General features: G+C 43.8%; 1 long non-coding RNA gene across 1 annotated transcript in view; it reads left to right on the top strand.

The window, feature by feature from the left end:
- The window catches only part of LOC118627260, a 73360-nt gene extending 59494 nt beyond the window's left edge, over positions 1-13866 (top strand). The window contains exons 3-4 of the long non-coding RNA XR_004959040.1: positions 7182-7439; positions 13775-13866. This is a non-coding gene — a long non-coding RNA (uncharacterized LOC118627260). The remainder of the gene's footprint in view (positions 1-7181; positions 7440-13774) is intronic.
- The last annotated feature ends 567 nt before the right edge of the window (positions 13867-14433 follow it).

Here is a 14433-nt window from a genome sequence, read left to right as displayed (position 1 = left end):
GTTGGAAGGTCTGGAGGCCGAGCGGGGGGTCAGGTGCGCAGCGTAGGGTTTTCCTGCTGCCACTGGAGGGCGGCCCGAAAGAAGAGCCATCAGCAGAGGTGACACAGCGGTTCTCCCTTGTTCAGTCTCTGGGGTCGTCCGAAGGGCTCCAGAGGGCTTTCCTAGAGCAGAGCTCAGGACGGAAAGTGGAGAGGGGAGTTGCTGTCTTCCACGATTTGGGTCTCCATTAGGAAAATAGCTGGAAAAGCCAAAACATCAACACGGACCCGACATTCAGACTGCCTTTTCCCAGCCGGCTAACCGAGGCCAACTTTGACTTTATTGAAACTGTATACTTTAAAACACACAAACAAAAAATATTGTGTACTTTTTTCTTTGTCTCCAAGTCATGCGTCTAAAAATGCAAGTTTTTTTTTCTTTTCTTTTAGTATACTTTTTTCTAAAAGTTTAGAATAGTGTTCAAGTATCTATCTGCAGCAGATGCAGTTTTTAAAAACCACCTGTAAAACACACAGTGTAGCTCAGGAGCTTTGCATTATGGACGGGGCTCCCCGATAAGACCGTGTTGCAAAGAAAAGCCAAGAAGCTCCGTGATCGCGCCGCGCTCTATCAGACAGCGCGGGGTCAGGTTGCTCAGGGTGGCCCAGCCTTCTGTCTAATTGAGCTGCTGCTTCTACTTGAAGAAAACACTTTGTCTCTAGTCCTGTCTACGTTTTTCTCATAAGCAACCCCCTTTAGAGAAGACTTCTTTGATTTGTCCCTCCCTTTTCCCCGGAAAGGGGGGTGATCAATGATTTCAAGGAGAGCAGAAGGTGGGGGAGGAGACAACGAGGACCAGGGTCTTTGAAGTCACCCGAGAACTGACAACTCGGAACTTGCTGTGTCCCCCTTCAGCGTCCCTCCGGTGGCCTCGGTGTTTCTGTTACCTTGGTGGAAAGAATAGGTGACTCCCGGGCCTGCCTTGAAGTCTCGTTGCCATGGAAACTTCCATTCCACATACCTGATTCACACATCATGCTTGGCTAAGTCCAGACAGAGGTCACAGACTGGCATTTGCCCTGTGTTTCCCCTTGTGTTTGCCAGGCACTTCAGAATGCGTCCAGGTAGAGGAGAGGGTGGGCAGGGTGGTGTCCGCCAGCTGTGCGTCGGGCGTAGGAGCGTGGGGACTTCAGAAAATGACACCTGTAGAGGGAAGAGCAGAGCAAATGGAAAAGTCTGTGCGGCGCTTTAAGCTTCTCGTGGAAGCACGCGCTTGGATCCTGTAATGTGTCTGAAGGTAATTTTCTGGGTTTCTGGGTGACACAGGAAATGAGGGAACAGAGTCAGGAAGCCGGTGCTCCTTTGTGAGGTCTCTGTCCCATTTTCACTGAATTGTCCAGGAATCTGAGCCCTGTGGTGAGCCCATTAGCCTGTGACCTGGGTGTAGGCAAAACGCCACGTAAAGCTGCGAACTAAGAATCCAGTCCTCTCATGCTCCTGATGCACTTACGCTTTTCATCTCAAGTATATTATTTTGGAAAGCACACACAATTTGGGGTTGGTACACTGACTGGAGTACACTTCTGTTTCCCTCTGATTTTCTCTGCCTCTAGTGGAACTGTCTATGTAACCTAGAGAGAAGGACACTGTCGGAGAGCAGATCATGAACCTCTCCCCTATGCAGAATTTCTCTTTCGCGGGTTGTCATTTTCTCCTGCTTCCTGTTTATGAGGTGAGCTTGAGAAGAATACGTTCACATTGGAATGGTAGTCAGTCCTAAAACATTAGGTTTCACACCTCATGTGGGTGTAGGTGGGCATCATCCATGTCTCGGCAATGGAATTAGCTCGCCAGTGCCTGCCCTGCCTTACCCTCACTTACTCTTCTGTTTCCTCTGCCTCGTTAATAGTCCTCCTGTTTAGATGGCCTTTATTTACAAAGCTGCCCTCACCAGCCGCAGCCAGGGACTGGGGTTTGGAGTCAATCCCACCTGAGGGGAAAATCTCATCTCCTGGGTGTTCTTGGACACATGATTCTATCAACCTCAGTTTCCTCATTGGTCTTAATGCTATAAGGTTGCCGTCAAAAACACTGTAATTTTTAAAGTGCTTTAAAAAATACTGTAATTCTTAAAGCCTTTTGCACAGTGCTTGCTACATAATACCTATTGTTCTTATTACCTTGCTAGGTCATTCGATCAATGATATTTATAGTATCTGAAAGAATATTCTCGCCATCAGTAATGCTAATTTTTGTTGTTGTTACTGACTTTGGCATAGGTGAGGGTAGACACAGGCTAAGAATATAAATGGTGGGTCGAAAGAGACAGATGATTCTTACCCCAAATAGCGCGTGCACACACATTCTTCCTCCCTTTCTACCATTTGGCTGTGCACGCTCCTTCTGTCTTCTGAGTCTCGGGGCGAGTTCAAGCAGTGAACTGAAAGAGTTGGACACTGATGGGAAGACAGGGTGCTGTCGTAGAGGCTGTCTGGTGTGGCGAGCACAGTGCTGCTGTGTCAACGTTTCAAGGCAGTTGTGCAGGGACGTGTGTGCATTCCTGTTCGATGATCTAAGGGCCGTTCCAATCTCCCTGCCCCTGCTGGTGTCTCACCTCCTCACTGTTCCTCTCTTGTAACACTTTCTACTTTTTTTTTTTTTTGTAGTGAAATATACATAACATAAAATATATCATTTTAGCTGTTTTATGAATGTACAGTTTAGAGGCATTACGTACTTTTATAGTGTTGTGCAACCACCACTTTCCAGGACTTTTACATCTTCCCAAACTGAACTTTCTACCTATTAAATGGGAATTCCCAGGCCTGCTTCCCACAACCCAAGACAGCCAGCTACCTTTCTTCTTTCAGTCACTGAATTCGACTGTTCTCGATATTTCATACCAGTGGGAGCGGGCAGCGTGTGCCCTGTTGTGCCTGTCTTCTTTCCCTTAGCACGATGTCTTCGGGGTTCATTCATGGTGTAGCATGTGTTGGAATTTGATTCCTCTGTAAGGCTGAGTAATGTTCCATTGTATGTGCCCACCACATTTTGTTTATCTGCTCATCTGCTGATGGACATTTCGGGTTGTTTCCACCTTTTGGCTATTTTGAATGACGCCGCAATAAACGTGGTGTGCAAATATCTGTGCACGCATTTTCTTCTTTTATTATGATAAAGATGATGAATGTTAGACTGGATCAGGGTCTTCACTGTGAATTCTTCAGTAACAGTAAAATTGGTTATTCTATGCATTTCTCCGCCTTTTTTAATGTGGTAAAAACCAAACATAAAAGTTACCGTTTTAACCATTGCTAAGTGTACAATTCAGTAATGTTAGTACATTCACATTGTTGTGTTACAGATCTCTAAACATTTTCATCTTGTGGTACTGAAACTATACCCATTGAACAACGACTCCACTTCCCCTCCCCCAGCCCCTGGCAATTAACCATTCTTCTTCCTGTGGGTTTGATTACTCTAGGACCTCATACAAGTGGGATTATACAGTATTTGTCCTGTTGTGACTGGCTTATTTCACTTGGCATGATATCCTCCAGATTCATCCATTTTGTAGCATATGGCAGATTTTCCTTTTTTTCTTTATTGATTTTACAGAGAGAGGAAGGGGGAGGGAAAGAGAGAAACATTGATGAGTGAGAACATTGATTGACTGCCTTCTGCATGCCCCTACTGGAGATCAAGCTCACAACCTGGGCATGTGCCCTGATAGGGAATTGAACCGGTGACCTCCTGGTGCATGGGGTTGACGCTCAACCACTGAGCCACACTGGCTGGGCCAGGTTTTCCTTTTTGAAGGCTGAACAGCTTTCCAGTGTATGTGCCCCACTGTGTTTATCCGTTCCTCCGCCAGCGGGCATGTGGGCCATGGTGAATAACGCTGCAGTGAATATGGGGGTGCAGCTGTCTCTTCCAGAAGTGGAAGGACTGGATCACGTGGTAGTTCACTGTTTAATTTCCTGAGGAGCCTCCATACTGTTTTGCTATACCTGCTACAGCATTTTATGTTCCCAGCAGTGCACAAGGCTTCCCATTCCTCCATCACCTCACCAACACTTGTTATTTTCCTGTTTAATTTTTGATAGAGTGGCCGTCCTGATGTGTGTGAAGTGATAAATCACAGTGATTTTGATTTGCAATGATGTTTCTTAAAGCACTTTTAAAGGACATATTAAGAGCAAACAGATGGACTGAGGTAACAGAGGCTTGGGAAGCGATGGGGTTCCCAGGGCAGTTGTTTTTCCTCCTCTGACAACCCTCTGTGTGCTTGGCAGTGTGTGTGCTTGCTCCTCTGGTCTGCTGTCGCCACCCTGGGCCTGGAGGTTGAGTCTGGCCTCAGTGGCGTGGCCTGGCCGACAGTCTGTCGCCCTCTCATCCTTCTGGAGTCCTGGGTGATTGGTCAGCATTTTCTCACAGCAAATGACTCAGAATGCAGTGTAGCTCCAGATACACAACTATTTCAGAGAACAGCGATGCCTCACTCTCTTTTAACCATTTCCATTGACCACTTCTGTGTGGACTTAAAAATACTGATGCTGATCTGAAGTCAACATTCTTTCATGGGTTCATTCAACAGCATTCATGAGATACCGGGGACAATGCTGTCCAGTAGAAATACAATGCAAGACGTATATTGGATGTTCCTGTTTTCTAGTGGCCACATTAAAAACAGGTGAAATTAATTTTAACACATTGCATTGAACCTGATAGACCCCAAATATTGTCATTCCAATAGGTAATGCATGTTAAAAAACTGAGATATTCGACTTTAGCTTTCATACTAAGTCTCTGTAATCTGCTGCTCATTTAAACTTACAGCATGTCTCGATTTGGATTGGCCACACTTCAAGCGCTCCGAGCTGTGTGTTTCTAGCGGCCAGCTCACCAGACAGTGCAGACCTAGCATATTTCGCCAACAGCATCTGAAGTCCAGAAAAGGTCAGCCCTCAGCTCTGCCTGGTGGGCAAGCTACATCAGCGAGGCACTAATGACGGTGCTGAGAGCTTGTGGGAGAGAGGTGCGTGGTGGTGCAGGAGCCCAGGAGAGGGGCTCCCTGCCCCCGTTGGGTGGGTCTGCCACCACCAGACCTCATTCCTTTGAACTAGTCCCCCGTGGGGAGGGCACTGAGCTGGAGTTTGGCATGGGCCCCGGTTCATCAGACATTAACTTTTTGCCTCCTGTGTTAAGAGAGCCACTGCCAAGTTTACTTTTAATTACAGGCTCTGCTCTGGCCCTAAGTCTGCAAGCAGGGATTTCAGCACCATGACCTCCCTGCTCCCCGCCTGGGGACTTTCATTCCCACAGGCGGAATCCCTCACCTCTGCTTCGGGCCTGGGGGGCCAGGTGCAGCACCTTAGGGGAGGCTGGAGGGGTGGTGCTGAGAGCAGGACTTGGTCTGAACACTCTCCCCTCACCTCTGGGAACAGACCCCAACAGCTCTAGTTGTTTAGGGCAAGGTCACTGTCCTCGGACGAGCTTCCCTGAATGCACCCTGTCCCTCCCTGACCACCCTCCGAGCCCGGGTTCTCAGGGAGCCAAGGAGGCACCTGGCCCGGGGGTGGCCCCCCAAGCGAGGCGTGCCTGTGCACCTCCCCGGCTCCCTGCGTGGGGAAGGGCGGCGATGTGTTTACAGAGAGCCAGCCAGGAAGCGCAGGAGAAGAGGAGGAGCTGTTTCCACTTATCCTCCCACCTCCTTTTGGCTTTCTCTGCTGGCGTTGCCAAAGGCCAAGCAAGGGATGGGAATTTGGCAAAGTGAAAGTGTATCATTGTATTTCCCTAGCCCTCTGTCTCAGCTCCCTCCTGAGGAAGCCGGGCTGGACTTTTTTTCCCCCAGTTTACTTAACACTCAGAGACTCAAAATTCCTTTCCTACTGCTGATGTGGAAGAAGCTTGGAAATAGGTTCCTTTCCAGGAGATGAGTGATATGGCAGACAGACAAGGTCAGATGAGGCCAGGGACGGGGGCCAGAGTCTTACCAAACTCACAGGCAGCTCTGTGACTGCCGGACAGGCTGATGGAGAAGGGGGGCCTGGGGCTCCACCCGCTCTGGATTCTTCTGTGAGAGGTGGAGTGAAGGGAGATGGGGGGCTTCGGAGGTGTGTGTATCTGTGTGAGGGGGGCAGTCTGGCCCTTCAGAAGACTCTACTCCTGTATGTTGACATGTTAAGAGATGGAATGATTAATATTGCCAGCCTGCTCTAAGGCTCTGCTTCTTTTAATCGTATGTCAAACTTGACACTTTTCACATGGATTTCTTTGGGACTTTTTTATACCTTCCACCCTTAGGAATCAGATCCTTACTGTGAGGGTGCCAGGGGTCTCAATAATTGCCTTAATTAGTGAAGAGGCCAAAATAAAATATTTCTTCTCCCAGGAAAATAAAGGGAAGAAAGGGAAGGAGAACAGAACAACTGCTCTCCTGATTCCAAACTCACAAATCTGCTAGGACTCGAAGTCAGCTTTATAATGTACTTTAGCAGATAGTATTTTCATTAACCAGAACTGTTACATTGCGAAGTTAACTCCAGGAAATGAGAAGATTAAGACAATGGAAAAGGTCACACGATCTGAATGTCACACATGCATACTTAGTTTGTGCTGGAAAAATGAAAGTGAATCATTGTGACTGCTACAATCTACAGTCATATGCATTCTGGTATCAAAAATATTTTGTCTTTTCTTTTTTTTTTTTTTTTTAGCTTTATGAGATATCTTGAGTGTTAGTTTGAGTCCCTGCAGCAGGCCAGTAGGCCATACTGGAAGCTGGCCTGTGCTATGACACAGGCTGTGGGCAGGCACTATGAGTGACAAGCATTGCAGCAAGATTGTGGGCTCCGGGTTCGAGTCCCGGCTCCTCTGCTTATTAGCCCTGTGTGAGTTACTCAGCCTCTCTTAACCTCATTCATTTTCTGTAAACTTGGAATTATACATTTTTATTTATGGAGCTTACCCATATAAATTTCATTCATTTAAAGTGCTCAGTCCATTGTGCCCGACAAATATTAAATTATGAGGAAACATTAATTGCTATTTATTGGTAATACTTAAACTGAAATGCTGAGTTCAGCTAGCACTATACAGCTGCCCTCGTTTCTTCAGACCAGGAGCAAAGCAATACATTGGTTAACCCTTGCTTGGCCTCTTTGAAAAATTATTTAATTCTGTATTCTTTTTCTTTGCAGGTGTGTGGTGTCTTATGTGGAGGAAAGGCCAGTAATGACCCCTTGCAGATGGAGCTGACCAAACACAGTCTTTCCCATGGCAACAGAAAAAAAATAAAAACATAAAATTAAAAAAAATCGGAGGTTACATAATCGCCGTCACTGGACTGGGAGGAATGCGGAGATCATGAAGTTGTTTGTGGCTTTTGGTCGAAGGTGTTGGGTGAAGATACAGAAGTCCCACTGAGTAACTGAACAGGATGCTGTGCTTGCTTTGAAGTGAGTGAACTGGTCAGAAGCACAAGTGAGAGGGGAAGTTGAGGTTTAATGAAGGAGGGTCATTATTACTGTTTCCATGGTCGGAGCAGTTAAAGAGTTGGGAGTTGAAGTAAGGTTGTTGGTTGTGGGGAAAACAGCCCACAGACATTCAGACATGGTTCAAGTTCAGTCTCTGAGTCTTCATTTTAATCTGAAAATAGGGAGTCAAGGTTTTTGAATCACATAGCAAAGGGATTGCTTCATAATTTGAACAGTGAATGCCCATTATCGCATGTCCACAGAGGCACGAGATTCAGAAAGCTACACCATGCTTCTCAAATCCCAGCTATCCAGAGACTGTTTTTCTTGGGAGGAGAAAGAATATTACTATTTTGGATGACTAATTCTGCTTCCAAAAGGATTTATATTAATTTTCCCAAAGCCTGTGTGGAACCCAAAACATTAACTTTCAATGAACAGGTGCTGACTTTCCCCAACATCCATAAATGATCTTGGATCCATTCTCTCTATCTTTCTTGCGTGAAGATGAACCTAGAAGGCCTCATTTATTTGATTGGAAGATAGAATTGACTTTGCCATTGGGGATTTGCCGCTTTTGATTCTAGAACTGGGTTGGAAAAAAAACTGTTAGCCTCCACCTGCCCCTAGCCGTGTATGATAAATTAAGCCCATGTTTTGCTTTATTATTTGTTTATTTTGAAAATTAGTTTATTTTCCCTCCAAAGACCCAAGAGATACATAAAACCTACTCTACATTTCAGTAATAATTTGGCGGTAGAAGGAACATGGAGAATTGAAACCTATAAACTAAATATTTAAAAACTTCTACTTCTCACCTCTTTAAGTGGAGGAAAGGATGGAAGAGTGAGAAGGATAAGAGATTCTCTTCAGTGAGTGCCCGTGGTTTGGGGAACTTGGAGTTGCAAAGTCTGGATTAGAAGCTGCCTCTTCCAGTTAACGAGTGAACACTGGGGAATTTTGTAACTTCTCTGAGTTCTCTTTTCATTATTTGTCACGTGGAGATATTTACAGTATTTTTTGTGGTTCTATTAGATATGATATGATATATGTGAAAATTTCTAGGGAAATTCACCTAAGAGAGGAGAGGGGGAGGCACACACAACCAGGAGTCTGAGCAATTCTTTTATATCATTTGCTCTAAATTATCAAGAGTGGACTACAATCCAACAGTCTTCATTGTCTGACTTCTATCAGTGATCATTGCCCCAGGCCCAAGGGTTGCTATTGATCAGGCAAATATCAATAAAAGTAAGATTCATATTCAGGTCCATATCTTTTCTGCTCACCTTTTCTCATCCATGATGGTCCTTTGGGGATATTAGCCTAGTTCTGACTTGGGGGAATAAATGAAATAAAAAAAAAATTTCAGAGTTTCTTTATTAGAAGGATAGAAACTGGCTGTTCTCACTTTTTTTTTTTTTAAAGATTTTTTTGTTTTTGTTTATTTTTATCCTCACCTGAGGATACTTTTACACAAATAGAGTTGGAGGGAGGGTGGGAGAAGGGGGGGGGGAGAGAGAGAGAGACAGAGAGGAACACCCATGTGAGAGAGACACATTGATTGGTTGCCAACCATACAACCCAACCAGGCCCAGGGACGAACCACAACCGAGGTATATGCCCTTGACTGGGATCGAACCCCGGGAGTCTCTGGTCCACGGGTGATGCTCTTACCACTGAGCCATATCGGCCAGAGCTAAAGATTTTTTAAATAGATTTTTAGAGAGAGAAAGGTAGAGGGAGAGAGAAATATTGATGTGAGAGTGAAACATCAACCCACTGTCCCCACATACCCTCTTCTGGGGATTTGGCCCACAACCCACAACTGATTCCTGGTTGGGAATCAAATTCCTGACCTCTTGGTGCATAGCTCAACACCCAACCAACCAAGCCACACCGGCCAGGGCAATGAATGTTTCTGTTTTTTGTTTGTTTGTTTTAATTCTGGAGGGAGAAGTGGAACCGTGGCAGTTTCTTTTAGCCTGCGAGCTCAGGGCTTTGCAATATCTCTGCTCCACGTTTCTGTTCTACCTGGAACAGAAAGAAAATCTGTCTCTACCTTCCCTCACCCTTGCCTTTGTCTGAGCTGACGGGAGTAACCCTTCTCTAGGAGTGTTGCTTACCCCCCCGCCCCCTCCCCTTCTCCGCATTGAAGAGTAGGATGAACATCTTATTGCTCTCAGTTGGTTTTGGGTCAGAGTGTTGGAAAGTCGCCCTTTCGGTGTGTGTGTTGGCAGCGAGGCGCACACGGCGTCTCCTTGCAGGCTCCACACTCCACTGCCACAGCCTGTGCCCTCAGCTCTCCTAGGGCTTGTCCCCAGCCTAGCCCCGAGCACACAGTCTGTGGGGCCAGGAGTCCTTATGAATTCTGAAAACAAGTTGTTTACATCCAACCATGAGAACGAAGAGAATTGACCATGTGATTAAAAATGGTAGACATAGTATAAACATATAAACATCCATTCCAGTAAAGTCATGAAAAGGAATGGGAGTCATGATTGGGCATCTGGGCTTGGCTTTGCTACTAGCTAGAATTGTAAAGGTGATAAAGTAACTTGATTTTTTTTTTTATTCTCACCCAAGGATATTTTTCCATTGCTTTTCAGAGAGAATGGGACAGACTGAGGGAGGGAGGGAGGGAGAGAGAGAGAGAGAAGAAACATCAATGCGAGAGAGACAAATCGATTGGTTGCCTCCCACACAACTCCAACCATGGTTGGGCATTGAGCCTCCAAGCCAGGGGTGTGCCCTTGACTGGAATCCACCCTATGACCCTTTGGTCCATGGACCTCTGCTCTAACCACTGAGCAAAATCAGCCAGGGCAGTAACTTGATTTTTATGGGCCTCATATCCAAATATAAAATTGTTTTATATTTTAACTTATAAAATAAGGCTTTAGATTGAATTATTATTAAGACTCTCAGTATTATGATTCAGTTTTTAAGTTCAGTAATTCTGATTATAGTTTATCTTATTAAGGATTATAGTGTTTGTATTTTACATTACCTAAAGAATACCACGTTATTCAAGATTGGTCATTGCCATTAATATGCTTAATACTCAAAGCACACAAGAGATAAAAGAAAAAAGGTTCCCACGACTCTGATCTGTCTGCCCTACCCAGTGGGGAGATGGTCAAGGACAGTTACCTCATTAAAGCAACAGAAGAAATTAATGAGTAAAGAAGACATGGCGTCGTATCTTTTATTGGGTCTTTGGAAAGGAAACTCTATATAATTTAAAAATCTGAAGAGCTGAGTGCAAGACTAGATATTCCTTTGGTAATCACTTCTTTTGGAATCTTTAAAAATGGAATAGTCAGATCAGCATTTATTTTGGTATTCCCCGGAGATAGAAGGGTTTTAATTGCCCTTCTAAAATCTGAGCCTCAACCTGAGCCTGTGGTCGGGTGCTTCTCGTTAACCTAAACCTCCGTTGAGCGTTTATGGATTCTTTTAGGAAGAAAGTTAGAAAAACTATCTAGGTGCTTATGAAAGCCAAAAAAACTACAATTGGAAGATAGAAATGTTCCCTTAGAAAGTTTTATATCTGTTATATCTGTTCCTCAGAAAGATACATGAATAATGAACCAGCCTGTGCTTGTTCTTGTTTTAAAGTAAACATCTTTGTAGACTTGTAGTTGGCCCCTGATGAACCATTCATGGAAGCATAAGGCAGGAGCTTGGCATTGGGATTGAACCAACGGAATAAAAGCTGTTACAACCTTGTTATACCTTTCCAACATAAACAATATCCCTTAAATAAATCATTTTTATATTGGTTTATATTTAACATCATGTGGGAACTTTCCTTTGACTTTTTTGTCTGATTTGGATTGGAAGCTAGGCATACATGTCTCCTGACAGTGGTGTTCTAGGTTACCTCTTACATTCCAAAGTGGCCTAAGCCAGAGTTATTTATTTTTCCCTTGTCAGGGGATAGCACTTATTACTCTGTTCTAACTAGGGCTGTTTCAATTTTCTACCTGTGTATCCTAGCATACCCTTTCAATGAATGCTTGTATTGGGCATTCACTTATATCTTACCCTCACCTGTCATTGTTCCCCACCTGAAACAGTTTGCTTCCGTAGAGGATCTCATGCAGCTTTGTTGTCCATGAATGATTTTCTGTTGACTCTATCTGAGAGGATAAGGAATGCTATATTTTCCCCCCAAAAAGATTAAAATGATAAGTATCAGTATGATTATATTTTATTCATCTTTGGTTCTCTCTTTTTAAATATACTTTATTTTTAGAGCAGCTTTATGTTCACAACAAAATTGAGAGGAAGATACAGAGATTTCTCATAAACCTTCTGCCACCACATATGCACAGCTTCCCCAGATCAGTATTTCCCCGCGGAGTAATGCCTTTGTTATCATTGCGCCTACACGGACACATTCTTGCCACCTGAAGTCCACAGTTAACATTAGGGTTCACTCTTGGTTTTGTACATGGGTTTAGACAAATGTAGGATTACATGTATTTGTCATTATGATATCATACAAGTATTTTGCCCTGGCCGGTTTGGCTCAGCGGTTAGAGCGTCCGCCTGTGGCCGGAGAGACCCGGGTTCGGTTCCCGCTAAGGGCATGTACCTCGGTTGCAGTTTGTCCCCGGCCCTGGTTGGTCGTGCGGGTGGCAGCCACTCGATGTGTCCCTTTCACGTCGATGTTTTTCTCTCTATTCCTCTCTCTCCCTCCTACTCTGTCTGTGCAAAAAATGGAAAAATGTCCTCGGGTGAGGATAAAACAAACAAACAAACAAACAAAAAAAACAAACAAAAAAAACATACAAGTATTTTTCCTGCCCCCAAAATCCCCTGGGCTCTGCCTATTCATCTCCCTTTCCCCTCCCAAACCCAGGCAACCACTAATCTTCTTACTGTCTCCATAGTTTTGCCTTTTCCATATGTCATAGAGTTGGCATCTTGTAGTATTTAGCCTTTTCAGATTGGCTTCTTTCACTTAGTAATATGCATTTAAGTTTCTTTCTTTCTTTTTTAAAAATGTTTTTCTTTATTGATTTTACAGAGAGAGAAAGGGAGAAGGAGAGAGAGAGAGAAACATTGATGAGAAAGAACATTGATTGGCTTCCTGCATGTCCCCCACTGGGGATCGGGCCCACAGCCTGGTTCTGTGTCCTGACTGGGAATTGAACCAGTGACCTCTTGGTGCATGGGTCGATGCCCAACCACTGAGCCACACTGGCTGGGCTTAAAAAAATTTTTTTTTACATGTTTTGCATTTAAGTTTCCTCCATGTTTTTTTCATGGTGTAATAGCTTATTTTTTTTAGCCCTGAATATTAATCCATTGTCTGGACATACCACAATTTCTTTATCCACTTTCCTACTTAAGGACATCTTGGTTGCTTCCAGGTTTTGACAACTATGAGTAAAACTGCTCTAAACAGCCATGTGCAGTTTTTTTGTGTGTGAATATAACTTTTCAACCCCTTTGGGTAAATAGCAATGAATACCACTGCTGAATGGCAAGAGAAGGTTTAGTTTTATAAGAAACTGCCAAACTGTCTTCCAAAGTGGCTGTACCATTTTGCATTCCCACCAGGAATGGTTGAAAGTTTCTATTGTTCTATAACCTTGCCAGCAATTGGTGGTGTCAGTGTTCTGGATTTTGGCATTTCTAGTAGGTATGTAGTGGGATCTTATTATATTAATTTTCATTTCCCTGATGGCATGTGATGAGAAGCATTTTTTTTTGCATGCTTATTATATGTCTCCTTTGATGAGGTGTCTGCTAAGGTCTTTGGCACCCTTTTCTTTTTATCCTCACCCAAGGATATTTTTACATTAATCTTCAGATAGAGCTGGAGGGAGAGAGAGAGGAACATCAATGTGAGAGAGACACATTGACTGGTTGTCACCTGCACAACCCCAACTGGGGCCGGGTACGAACTGCAGCCTAGGTATGTGCCCTTGGCCAGAATCGAACCTGGGACTCTTCAGTCCGTGTGCAACACTCTTACTGCTGAGCCATACTGGCCAGGGCTGGCCCATTTTTATTGGGGCTTTTTGTTTCTTATTGTTGAGTTTTAAGGGTTCTTTGTATGTTTTGGATCAACAAAGTCCTTTATAAGATACATGTTTTGCAAATATTTTCTCCCAGTGTGTGACTTGTTTCCTCATTCTCTCGACAGTATCTTTTAGAGAGCAAAACATTTTCATTTTAATAAAGTCCAGCTTATTAACTATTTCTTCCATGGATTTTGCCTTTGGTGCTTTATCTAAAATTTGTCTAGATTTTATCATGTTATCCTATAGGAGTTTTATAGTTTTGTGTTTTCTATTTAGGTCTGTGATCCATTTCGAGATGATTTTTGCGAAGGGTGTAAGGTCTATGTCTAGATTGATTTTTTTGCATCTGGACGACTGGTTGTTCTGGGACCATTTGCTGAAAAGAGTGTCCACGCTTCATTACATTGCCCTGCCTCTTTGTCAAAGGTCAGTCGGCTATATTTATGTGGTCTTTTTTGGGCTGTCCATTCTCTTCCATTGATCTATTTGTCTTTTTCTTCACTAATACTGTACTGTCTTGATTACGGTAGCTTTAAAATAAGTCTTGAAGTTAGGTAGTGTTAGCCTTCCAACTTTGTTCTTCTTAACATTGTTAGCTATTCTGGGTTATTTCATCTCTCTTTTATGCATTTAGCAGATTTCATAAAAGCTGGCTTTGGATTTTCACAATCCAGATATAAGAGATAATCATGATAAATATGATATATCCTAGAAGTTTGCAAGTTGGAAAGAGTGACTTGACCAATCTTTCAATGAATTGTGTCTCTGAAACTATTCATCAAGGAGATCAACAGCCGACCAGAACGCATTGTCGGAGGAGCAAAGTTTTCCGTCCTTTTCTTAAAATTTCATCTGACAGGGGCAATATCTCTGCCCCTCCTCAACATGTCGTTTTCCTTGTAAACAACTTCTGACACCCACTGAATACAAAGCAA

This window comes from Molossus molossus, unplaced genomic scaffold (assembly GCF_014108415.1).
Source record: "Molossus molossus isolate mMolMol1 unplaced genomic scaffold, mMolMol1.p scaffold_m16_p_12, whole genome shotgun sequence".
In the NCBI taxonomy this organism is placed as follows: Eukaryota; Metazoa; Chordata; class Mammalia; order Chiroptera; family Molossidae; genus Molossus; species Molossus molossus.
Note: the sequence above shows the minus strand (reverse complement) of the source record. Positions and strands in the feature narration are given on the sequence as shown.